This window comes from Anser brachyrhynchus (assembly GCF_964034855.1).
Source record: "Anser brachyrhynchus genome assembly, chromosome: 2".
Lineage (NCBI taxonomy): Eukaryota > Metazoa > Chordata > Aves > Anseriformes > Anatidae > Anser > Anser brachyrhynchus.
The window spans coordinates 32,299,664-32,310,237 of NC_137695.1; the positions used below are offsets into that span (position 1 = coordinate 32,299,664).

At 40.2% G+C, this 10,574-nt stretch overlaps 1 long non-coding RNA gene across 2 annotated transcripts in view; it reads right to left on the bottom strand.

The window, feature by feature from the left end:
- Window positions 1–6,391, bottom strand: part of LOC308188624 — a 32,950-nt gene extending 26,559 nt beyond the window's left edge. For both annotated transcript variants that reach the window (XR_013945652.1, XR_013945653.1), the window contains exons 1-2: window positions 6,280–6,391; window positions 3,352–3,417 (exon numbers count right to left, since the gene is read on the bottom strand). This is a non-coding gene — a long non-coding RNA (uncharacterized lncRNA). The remainder of the gene's footprint in view (window positions 1–3,351; window positions 3,418–6,279) is intronic.
- Window positions 6,392–10,574: the final 4,183 nt, after the last annotated feature.

Consider the following 10,574-nt stretch of genomic DNA (forward strand, 5'->3'; position numbering starts at 1 on the left):
AAGAGAATTTGGTTTGGGTTGGAAGGAACCATAAAGTTGGAACTGCCTGGTTCCAACCCCCCTGCCATGCACAGGGACACCTTTACACCAGATCTGGTTGCCCAAAGCCCCATCCAACCTGGCCTTGAACACTTCCAGGGAGGAGGCAGCCACAGTTTCCTTGGGCATCACCAGCTGAAGGAGTCCTGAGGCCTGGGAGGACTTTTTCCTCACTGGGAAACCAGCACTGCACCAGTGCAGTGCTTGCAGTGGTAAGGCTGCTCTCCTCTCCCTGTTCCCCAAGAACATTAGGTGGTTTATCCTCCTGGTATCATGAGACAGAGGATATGTCATGTAGCATCACTTCTGGGACTGTGCCCATCCCATGCAGAGTGCAGATGAGAAATAAATGAATCATCCAGCATTTGCATATGATTATCTCATTGCATAGAAACACAGGTAGGACACAGGCCCTCCTGAACTGTTAACTCTAGTCTTGTGTTATAATTAAGGGCATTAACCATGTTATAGTCTGTAGTTATGGTACAAAGAGGGGTTCTGCCCCCAAACTCCATCTCTCTAGTTTCCATCTCAATGACCACTTCCCCCCTACTGGTTCTGTGCTGTCACTTATCTGCATCTTAAGTAATGTTTCTTCTGTGCTTCAGTTGGCTTCCCCAAGCATGCCAGTGTTTTTCCACTTCCAGCCTACGCTCACCACCTCTGAAGTTGAACAACCAGAGCTGGGTGCAGCCTTCCAGGTGAGTGCTCAGACAGCCTCAGGTCAGAGGTGCTAAAGCTCTTCTGGCTTCACAAGAAACACCTCTCCTGTTTTATTCTAGGCCATACTTACATTTTACAATGACAGCATAACTGGATTCCATTAGTCTACTTTCATATCTTGAGCTTCCTTCCATTCACTTGTTGCCTACTAATGCACTTCTGGCTTATTGTTCCTATATCCAAGCCTTAGCATTTCATTTTAGTATCCACATCTCTTTCAGAGAGCTGGAGACCTCACACATATCCACCTTTGTGGCACTGCTTTCCAATCTTTACCCATATAAGCAATATTTTCCAAATCTGACACCCATTCATTTCATAATAGCTAATGTATTGTGTTGAGACCCACAGCCCAATGGAAGCTGAAGCCTGCAAACAAACAAAACTCACTGAATACCTGAAAAAATAAATGTTTTTATTTGAAGCTTTTCTATATGAAGTTGCATCTAGTGTTGTGCACGTGCTTCTCAGATGTGTGCCTGTGTGACCCGAATATTAGCATTAAAAGTGTGGGCTTTAAAACTGCTTGGTCATTTTGATGATTTCACACTCACAACTATTAAGCTAGTGGTCTAAGAAGCTGAATTTACTTTGGGATGAAATGTTCTCAGACAGGCTGTAAATTCAAATTACGGAGAAACTTTGATGCTCCCATTTCTTGTTACCATTCTAATGTTTTATACTGTTGATATGGATTTATTAGGACTTAAATAATCACTGAAAGGAAAGAAAAGAAAAAAGAAAAAAGAAAAAAGAAAAAAGAAAAAAGAAAAAAGAAAAAAGAAAAAAGAAAAAAGAAAAAAGAAAAAAAAAAAGAAAAAAGAAAAAAGAAAAAAGAAAAAAGAAAAAAGAAAAAAGAAAAAAAGGAAAGAGCCATGAAGTCCTTTTCACGTTTATTTTTAAATCTACAGGATTTTTGACCAACACTGCCTTACAGTGACACCTTCTGGAAAAGAGGAGAGAGAAGAGCTGCTCAGTAGAGGAACAGAGTGGGGGAGACCGGGCATTGAGACAGCTTGAAAAAGAATCTACCACAAAACAATTATCCTGTCTATATTCATGTTCTCCATAAAAGAATACTCAAATATAGGGTGGCAGTAGTATCACGTTGCTTAGAGTCGCACAGCAGTAAAAGTAAGCAAGCAAATAGGAAAAAAATACATTTTTAATGGATAAAATATTCTTCCTTTTCAAATCCTTACTCAGAATATTGCTCTATTTTGAAAGGGGCATGTGTTAATACTAAAATTCTTTAACATAGAATAATAATTTAAGGATATGTACACTTCTAGCTAGGTTTGGCAAGCAAAACAGGAAAAAAAAAAATCAAAGTTCCTTAGAAGAGTATAGCAGAAGATATAAAAATACATTTTCCATTTCTGGACTGCACTTCAGCTGCTGACAATCCACTGTCATGGCACAGCTCCCAGTTTCATCTGATGCTCCCTCAGTGTTAACTCAGAAAGAAGTTACGCCAGCAGCAACAGTAGTTTCTTAGGCCACTCGCAATACACTGTTGCAAGAGTGGCTCTGTTGTGTCTGGCTAGATTCACAAACAAGAAGGCTTTGAGGTTGGTTGCTATTGAAGAAAATAAAAGTTTTAAAAGTAAGCTGGGATCTTTACAAGATCCTGGGATAGTGGCATCCTTTTGTTAGCAGCGATACTCTAAAGAATAGCTTCTGTCAGAACGGCATAGAGGCAAAGATGGTATATTATAAGAAGCTGAAATCTGACTGAAAGCAGAGTCCTGGGCCCCCCAAAGAGTACGGCACTGTGATTTTCCACATTCTTGGATGTGAATATCACAAATGTTCACTCCAAAATGTCTCAGTATTCGTAACCATGCTGTCACTGGTGACCCCAGTGCCATGAGTCTACATGCATTTGTATAACAGTGCTGGCTGTAAATTTCCATCTTATTAGTTAGTATACGTAAGCATGAAATCAGCACAGCCATACTGATTTAAACCAGATGAGGGGCTGACCTTTAGTTTGGACACAGAATAATGTGGGAGAGAAAATTGTATTATATGGAAAAGAGCCATTACAACTATCAAAACAAACTTTCATCAGGTGACCTCAGCTAAATTTGGAGCATCTGAACACTATGCCCAAACTCACCAAGCTGACTGGCACTCACTCAGCCCAGAACACAGCACATCGAGTGTTGTGCCCCTGAGAGATGGGGCAGCCTGGCAGTAGAGTGTGACAAACCCTGACTTGCTCCATCACCTAGGCAAATAGTCTGTGCCCAGATGTACGCCACAAAGACATCCCAGACTTCTGGTCTCCAGAGCCATTCAGGCTGCACAGTTGGCCCATCTGGTCTTACCCAATGTGGAGCCAGCACATGCCTAAAACTTGCATTCAGTCTCAAGAAACTGAAAATCACCCCAGTGCTACCAGCAAGAGAGGACTTCCATCCCCAAGAGTCTGCTAATTTCAAACGGAGATCTTCCCAGTTGGTCTGCTTAGCCTAATTACTCATTTATTTCCAAAATTTCCCATTATCCTCTGCGTTTTGGTAGTTTGTGTTTCTGGTTCCACCTGAGAGAGGACTCCAGGTACCTAAAATAAATTCTACTTACCTTACAAAAAGGAGTAGAGAAAACTGCTATGCAGACACACATTCCAGAAGACAAGAAGACAAAAATCTGTAAAGCAATAAAAAAGATCTCATATAACCAGGGTTGATCACAGGGTCTAAAAATCAAGAAATTTCCAGACTTCTTATTTCCAGCCATCAGAACTCATTTAGCTCGGTCTTCCAGCCTTGCCCAGAAGGTGAGGTGCTCAGGTGACAGACCAGAAGCTAGGGAGTCCAAAATACCAGGTACTGTAGGATTTGCAATAAAACAAAGAGTTTGCAACCTTGGTTTTATATCTATACAAATGTAATCTGACAGTTACTCACCGTAAGTCACCGGAGCAAAAAAGGGGAAGAGGGAAAAGTAGCAGGAATGATCTGAGACCAGGGAAGAGACTAGCACAGTGATTTAAGTAAAAGGGGCTTAGGGCTGGAATGCAAACAGATTGCTATCTTAGAATTAGATTTTCTTTAAAAAAATAAAAAATAAAATAAAATAAAATAAAATAAAATAAAATAAAATAAAATAAAATAAAATAAAATAAAATAAAATAAAATAAAATAAAATAAAATAAATAAAATAAAATAAAATAAAATAAAATAAAATAAAATAAAATAAAATAAAATAAAATAAAATAAAATAAAATAAAATAAAATAAAATAATGATGATCAGATTTGTCACAATAAGCTCAAACCATTCTTTGAGGACTTGCTATAGCTGCCCTCACTGAGACTCTAGAAACACCACCTCACTAGAAATGCTGGAGAAACTGTAAGAAAAGGCTTTTGTAAAGATCAGCCTAAGACAGTGAATATGAGTGTTTCTTTTTTCCTTGAGATCAGCTGAAAATTAAACAAAAACTATTCAAGATGCAAGGGATGTATGCAGTTTTCACTGATAACTCTGAGAGTCACATGGCTATAACAAGAAATTATTTTGACTGAGATCTAATCTACTGGTCTTGAAACCACAAAATTAAAGAGAGAGGGAGGCAGAACCATGGAGAGTAGTAGAGAGCATGTGTATTTGCAAAAGGGCACATGATGCTGGCTGGTATCGCTCAGAAAAGGACAGTAAGCTTTCTGTGCTGTATATATAGTTACTATATACTGCCCCTCGTAAAATATTTAGACGCAAGTTTCTTTCCCATTCAAGTAGTAATCTTCAGGAAGGATTCTTTTACTGTAATACCAATCTATATTAATTTACTACAACAATAACAGAAGTCAGTTTGCCAGTCGGTGTTTTGTTTTTACTATAAAGCTTGAAATGGAAACTGTGGCCTTGATGAAAACTGTAAAATTCCAGTAAATGGGATTAGTCATCCTTTTGTGTGCCCCAGTTCCACATATCAAATAACAAGCAGTGACACCCTCAGCTACCAAGTGGAAGCAAACATACTTCAAAAAGGAATAAAAAGCCACAGAGGGGATGAGTAACATTTGACATTTTCATATCCGGAATTTCTGTAAATGTCTCTCTCCCAGAGGAGAAATATCTTCCAAAATATTTAGTCCATTGTAGTATTTCTCTTTGATAGAGCACTGTGAAATCCAAAGGGGGGAAATACTTAATGAGAATGTCCTAATATTTAACTCTTTGCAACCTGTAACAATATAAGACATTTCAAATCAGTATATTACAGCCAATGGCAAAGGTGAGTGGATTTTGATCTAACAGATTCCTGACAGCTGTGGAGAACTTCACTACATGCTCTCTCCCCGTTCAATAGTCTTGAGGTTTTTAATTTAATCCTCAAGAGAAGAATTCCATCAAACAAGAAGCTATTGATCATACAAATATTGTATGCTTAATCCCTTTGCTTTCGACAGAATATGAATTGCATCAGCCTTCAGAAAGGATTAATATTTCCTTGTTAGAGCTCAGTGTCCCCAGTGGAAACCTTAAATATTTGCATTCTGCACACCTTGGTCACACAGCGTATTAAGCCAAATCTCGACACATTCCATTGCTTGTGCAATCCAAAACAAGGCAACTGGTCTGAAAATGTTGCATATATGTTTCTGAATTGTCAGTTGTTATTGAGGAAAGCACCTAACTTTCATAAGACTTCAGCATTCTGAATGGAGCTTAGACAGATTACCAATGCAAACTTGCTGCCAAGCACGCTTGCCTAACAGGGTTTAATTACTATGATATTCTGTGAAAGTACATGACAATAAAATCACATTTTAAAAATATAATTGCAAATTTCACAGCTTGGCTGAAAACGAAATCAACTGTAGCAAAACTAAATCCTTGCAAGTGCTTAGCACTTCTGTTATTCTGACTGCATGCCATTCATCAGAAGAAAAAATCCCAATATAATACATTACTAACATCAGTTAAATCCTCACGAAGAATACGGGTAACTCTACAGTGTTGGAATCACCCAAAGTCATTTCTCTCCATCTGCCAAGAAAGCCATGCTCCACAGCAATCCCACACTTCTTCCTGATGAACAGGAAGAGTTCTGGTCTGCCTCCAGAAATTCAGCCCTGGATGCCTTCCCATATCTCTTCTGTGATGACAGGATATGGCAGCAGAGCATTCATGTTAGAACTGTACATCCAATCATACTTCCAAATACCTGTATTTGTGAATAGCCATGGTGAAAACACCCTCCCCAGGCGAGTCTTTCCAGCTCCCATGGCAGCTGGATTGTGGGATCATACCAGGAATTTCACTGCCGCCTTTGCATTGCTAGTGCAGAGAGCACAAATCAAGCAGGACTTAGGGGACCCTGTTGTCACCATTTGGAAATCAGCACTTGTCATCACCTTCCTAAAATCAGACCCCTTAAGATTTGTTTCCATCCCAACAAATTAGGATGTGTAGAGCCAGAAAGTGTGGAAAACAAACCTATCTGGAAAGGAAATTTTGTGTCTGAGTTTAAAAAATCATTAGGATTAAAATTTCCACTTTACCTGATACTTCCTGATATGTCTTGAGGTAACAGTCATGTTTGCTGTCTTGAGATGTCTCTTGGAGACTATGATCACACATTGGAAACAGGCAGACAGTGACCTTGCCTTTTTGTTACCTGCTGCCGTAATGGGCTGCCACAGAGCCGAACCCTGCAGGGCTGGCTTTGACCTGGGACAAATGCGCTGAGTGTGCCTAGTGCTGCTACCTGGCAGTGCCGTGAGATAAAAGGAAGAAGTCATTATCCTTACTACTCATTTCATTGCCAATTTAGTACTATTTGTACCACTGCAACCACCCCCGTTACTGGGTTTTAGTACTGAATGTTTGGAGCTAGTCCCTGGAGCAGGCCACAGAGAGGAAGAACATAACTGAGGAGGGATGCTGTGTCACTGACCATTCATTCTCCCTGAGCCAAAACCACCTCTTCTCCTCTCAGAAAGGCATCATGCTTTTGCTGCTGACATAACCACAAACCGCACCACATTCCTGTCGGGAAGTATGAAATTTTACCTTGCCTTTTAAGACGAAAAGGAGAATCCATACCACCTAACCGAGCGTATTTTACTGTTTGTTTTTTACAAATTTATGCTGTACACTTGATCTTTCTGAAGCTGAACGAAGAAAACTAAGGCACCCTTCACTGCATTCACTCACAGGCCATGCCAGGCAATGCCCATGGATGAAAGGGCAGCTGACATGGGCTGGCCAAGGTAGCTGATAGCACAGAGGAGAAGGCTGAGATCTCCAGGCTCACAGCAGGGAGGGCAGAGGCAGCACACACACGCTGCACAAAGCCCAGCAAACCCGAGCAGGGCTGCAGGAAAGCTGGCAGTGATGCCAGCAGAGCAGCCCCCACCCCTTCAAAGCCCTCCTTTTATGCTACAGCTGGCTGCCAACTGTTCAGCGGCTGCGGGGAGGAGGAGGAACAGGGAAACTTTACAACTGAACAGCGTATAGCTTTGTACAAATAAGTTCAGAAAGAAATGCAGAGAGGAAGAAAATACATTAACCACATTGCCCTCCTCCCTATTTTATAAGGAAATAAAAGAACTGCAGGAAAATGACATGGTCACTTACAAACATGAGGTTCCTACACCAGCTGAAAGACAACAGAACGGCACTGATCAAGCCATTTGCTAGCTGGGGCAGGGACTGCAGTTTAGCTGTCCTACAAATATCCAGAGGAGTCTCTTTGAAGTCTACAAAATACAAATAAACAAAGCCCAGAAACTCTGGTATTTAAAAAAAGCAAAGACACACAAACAGATGATTCAGGACACCTGACTCAGGGCACAGTTATGAAGCTGAGCAAGACCTATCAGTAGTGCTCTATGCCCATAGCATCTGCTGAGGAGATGTATCACCCATTAAGCTAAATTAAGATGCACGCAGGAGGGGTGGCTTCTGGGAAGAAATTTCCAGTAAAGCCACACTAGCATGAACAGCACAGATCACGTAGCCTGACACAGAGCAGACCTACCACAGAATAAAAATCAGTATCAGAGCTTCCCATTCCCCAGGCTGCCTCCTAAAGGGGCCCAATAGGTATGGTGCAGGAAAGAAAACCCCAAGCAGCATGGTGCTGCTTTTCTAAACATACTGATATGGGAGATTGAAAATCATATGCTGATGATTTTCTCATTAGAATAGCACTATTGCACTATTTGCAGACTGAATTACTACTCAGCATGTGCATTATGTCCCTAATCTGGCCCTTAATAGGAACATATTGATACACACTCCACCAGATGGAATGCATTAGACATTAAATACAAAAGTTGTTTTTGCTTTTAGAAGTCTATGTAACTTCACACACACACACACACAAAGAAAAAAAAATATCCCACAGACTATATATTAATCATGTTTACTGATCTCTGGAGAGTATTAGCACACTTTGAAGTTAGCCTACTGTGCCAAGCCTCTGTCAGCTGAAGGCATAAATTTTCTTCTTTGCTCCTAGTGTAACTTCTTCTTTCTTCCCCACACAGTCCCGAATGAAGTAAGGTTAGGCTAGAACTAGATGCTCTATATTAGCCTGCAAGAGCTTACTAAGATGTGTGAATGGGTGGCTTCACTTTGAATGTACATGTTCTAGTACCAAAACCATCTTTTCCACCTAAAAAATATCTCAATAAGGCATCATTTTTGAACTGTTCTGCAACAGAATGAGATTTTTTCAAAAGTACAGCTCCATCCATTAGCACGCCATTAGATAGCCAAGTTTCAAACATAAGGCTGCAAGTTATCTTTGCAAAGCAGTGGTTATAAATAAAGCATCTGAGGTATGGTTTCCTCCACATTGTGGGGTACATTAATAACACTGAATAGGAATTTTGTGTCAAAACACAAACAATATAGGTTCCACTCAGAAAAAAAAATGTAGAACAACTGAGCACAATCAAATAGCATTTTATTCCTTAGGACACAATGCCATCTAGCAGTGGAAAAAGAATGATTTTTCAGCCATCAGGTGGTGCAGATGGTGTAGGCATGTGCAGCCATGGCATCATCACAGCCATGGTATCAGGCAGTCAGTGTTCCTGGCTGCAGATCCTGGTAGAGTGGGAATAATTCTTGGGAATCTGTCAGCAAGAGTTGCTGAGAATTATTATAGATGTCATGCGTGAAAGGACTTAATGGAGACCAAAGCATAAGCACAGATTGATAAGAGCTGCTTAGGAAAGTTAGTCTAAACTACAGGTGCTTCCACCACTAACATCTTCAAAAAACCAAACAAGTAAATGCAACACTACAAAAACATAGTCATGTTCATTCACACAAAAAACCTCAACTGTAGATAGCAAAAAATTCAAAGTTAAGGAAGCAAGATGGATTCTCCTCGCAATTGCATCAGCATAAGTGACTATTTGTGGTTATACATTGTCAATAATGATTTCAATCTACATTGCATTTGAAAATTTAGGCTTCTGATTTTGGCCCTGTGAAACGTACTGAAGCAGGACAATGAGAGGAGCCTGGATGCACATATATCACCCTAAGTATGTTTTTCATAGCAAAGAATGGCTGCAGTCACAAGTAGTCCTGAATTCATTCAAGATCAAAAGAAGCTATCTCAATTAGAAAGGACAAAATCAGACAGCCTGGATAAAATATATTGAATTTTTTTCCTTTGCCTTCCAAAAAGACAGCCTATCCATGGCCAATCAAACAGAAATTGAAAGACAGAGAACACAGAATGCAAATGTGCCTCTTAAGTTATGGGTAACACCAAAAATATCAAAGCTCGCAAAACACACTAGAGCATTATAACACGTTAACAGTTAGCTCTCACTTAACTTTACAGGGTTCCTGTGTGATGTTTCTTTTTGTATGAAGAGATTTTTTTTTGCAGACCCAGCTTTAAAAGCCAATCTGCAAGACGTCCCGGTGAATTTGCTCCTTCAGGATGGACTCTCCTGAAAGAAAGGCATCTCTCTTTGTCTTCTTGGAGCTGCCTGTTCTGTGCTGTGTCTATAAGCGGTGGGTGCCCAAATCTTTTCCCAAACTGGAATCCTCACCATTTCCTAAATTGCTTATCTTCCAGTGGATTTCTGGGGGCAAGAAGTAAGATTTTAGAAAGGCATTGTAAAAAGGGTTAAAGAAAAAAGCTACCTTCATTTTGAAACGCTGAATAAATCTTAAATTTTCTAGCCCACTGTCTTCCCATATCACCCTAAGCACACTGGGAAAAGTTATATGAGGAGACAATCCATAAAACATATTAATAGGCCAGACTAGCAGGTATTACGTTGTTGTGCCATGAAAGATCCTGCTGCTGAAATAAATGCATGGTATTCACAAGAGAGTAAAATTAAGGTAACTACAAGGTACCTGAACTCTACATTCCCACTTTGGGACTTTGTATGTGAGATTTAGCCTGGTAGGAGTATGATTTAGTGCATTAAACAGAACAAACTCTTGAAAAAGATACCCGCCAGCCCACTTATTGCTGCATCAACACGAGATCTCTCTCCCTATTCCTACCATGTCCAGAGTGCACATGTTCTCTCACCCACAGCACAGTAAGAATAATGATAGAACATCAGAGACCCTTTTGAAGGCTTTAGAATTTGTTTGTACTCTGAGACGGTTAGTTATCAAGGCTACAATACCATTCAGAGGCAGTTTTCTGACGAAGCTGAAATGGCTGCTCTCCTGGACTGGGAAAGGATGTTACTTAAAGGGCTCCATTAGTCACCAAAGCTTTTTTCTCTCAGATTGTGCAAGTTTTTGACCTCAGAGGTCAGCAATAGACTGTGCGTCTGTTGTTGGTTGGTCTTCCTGAGGACTC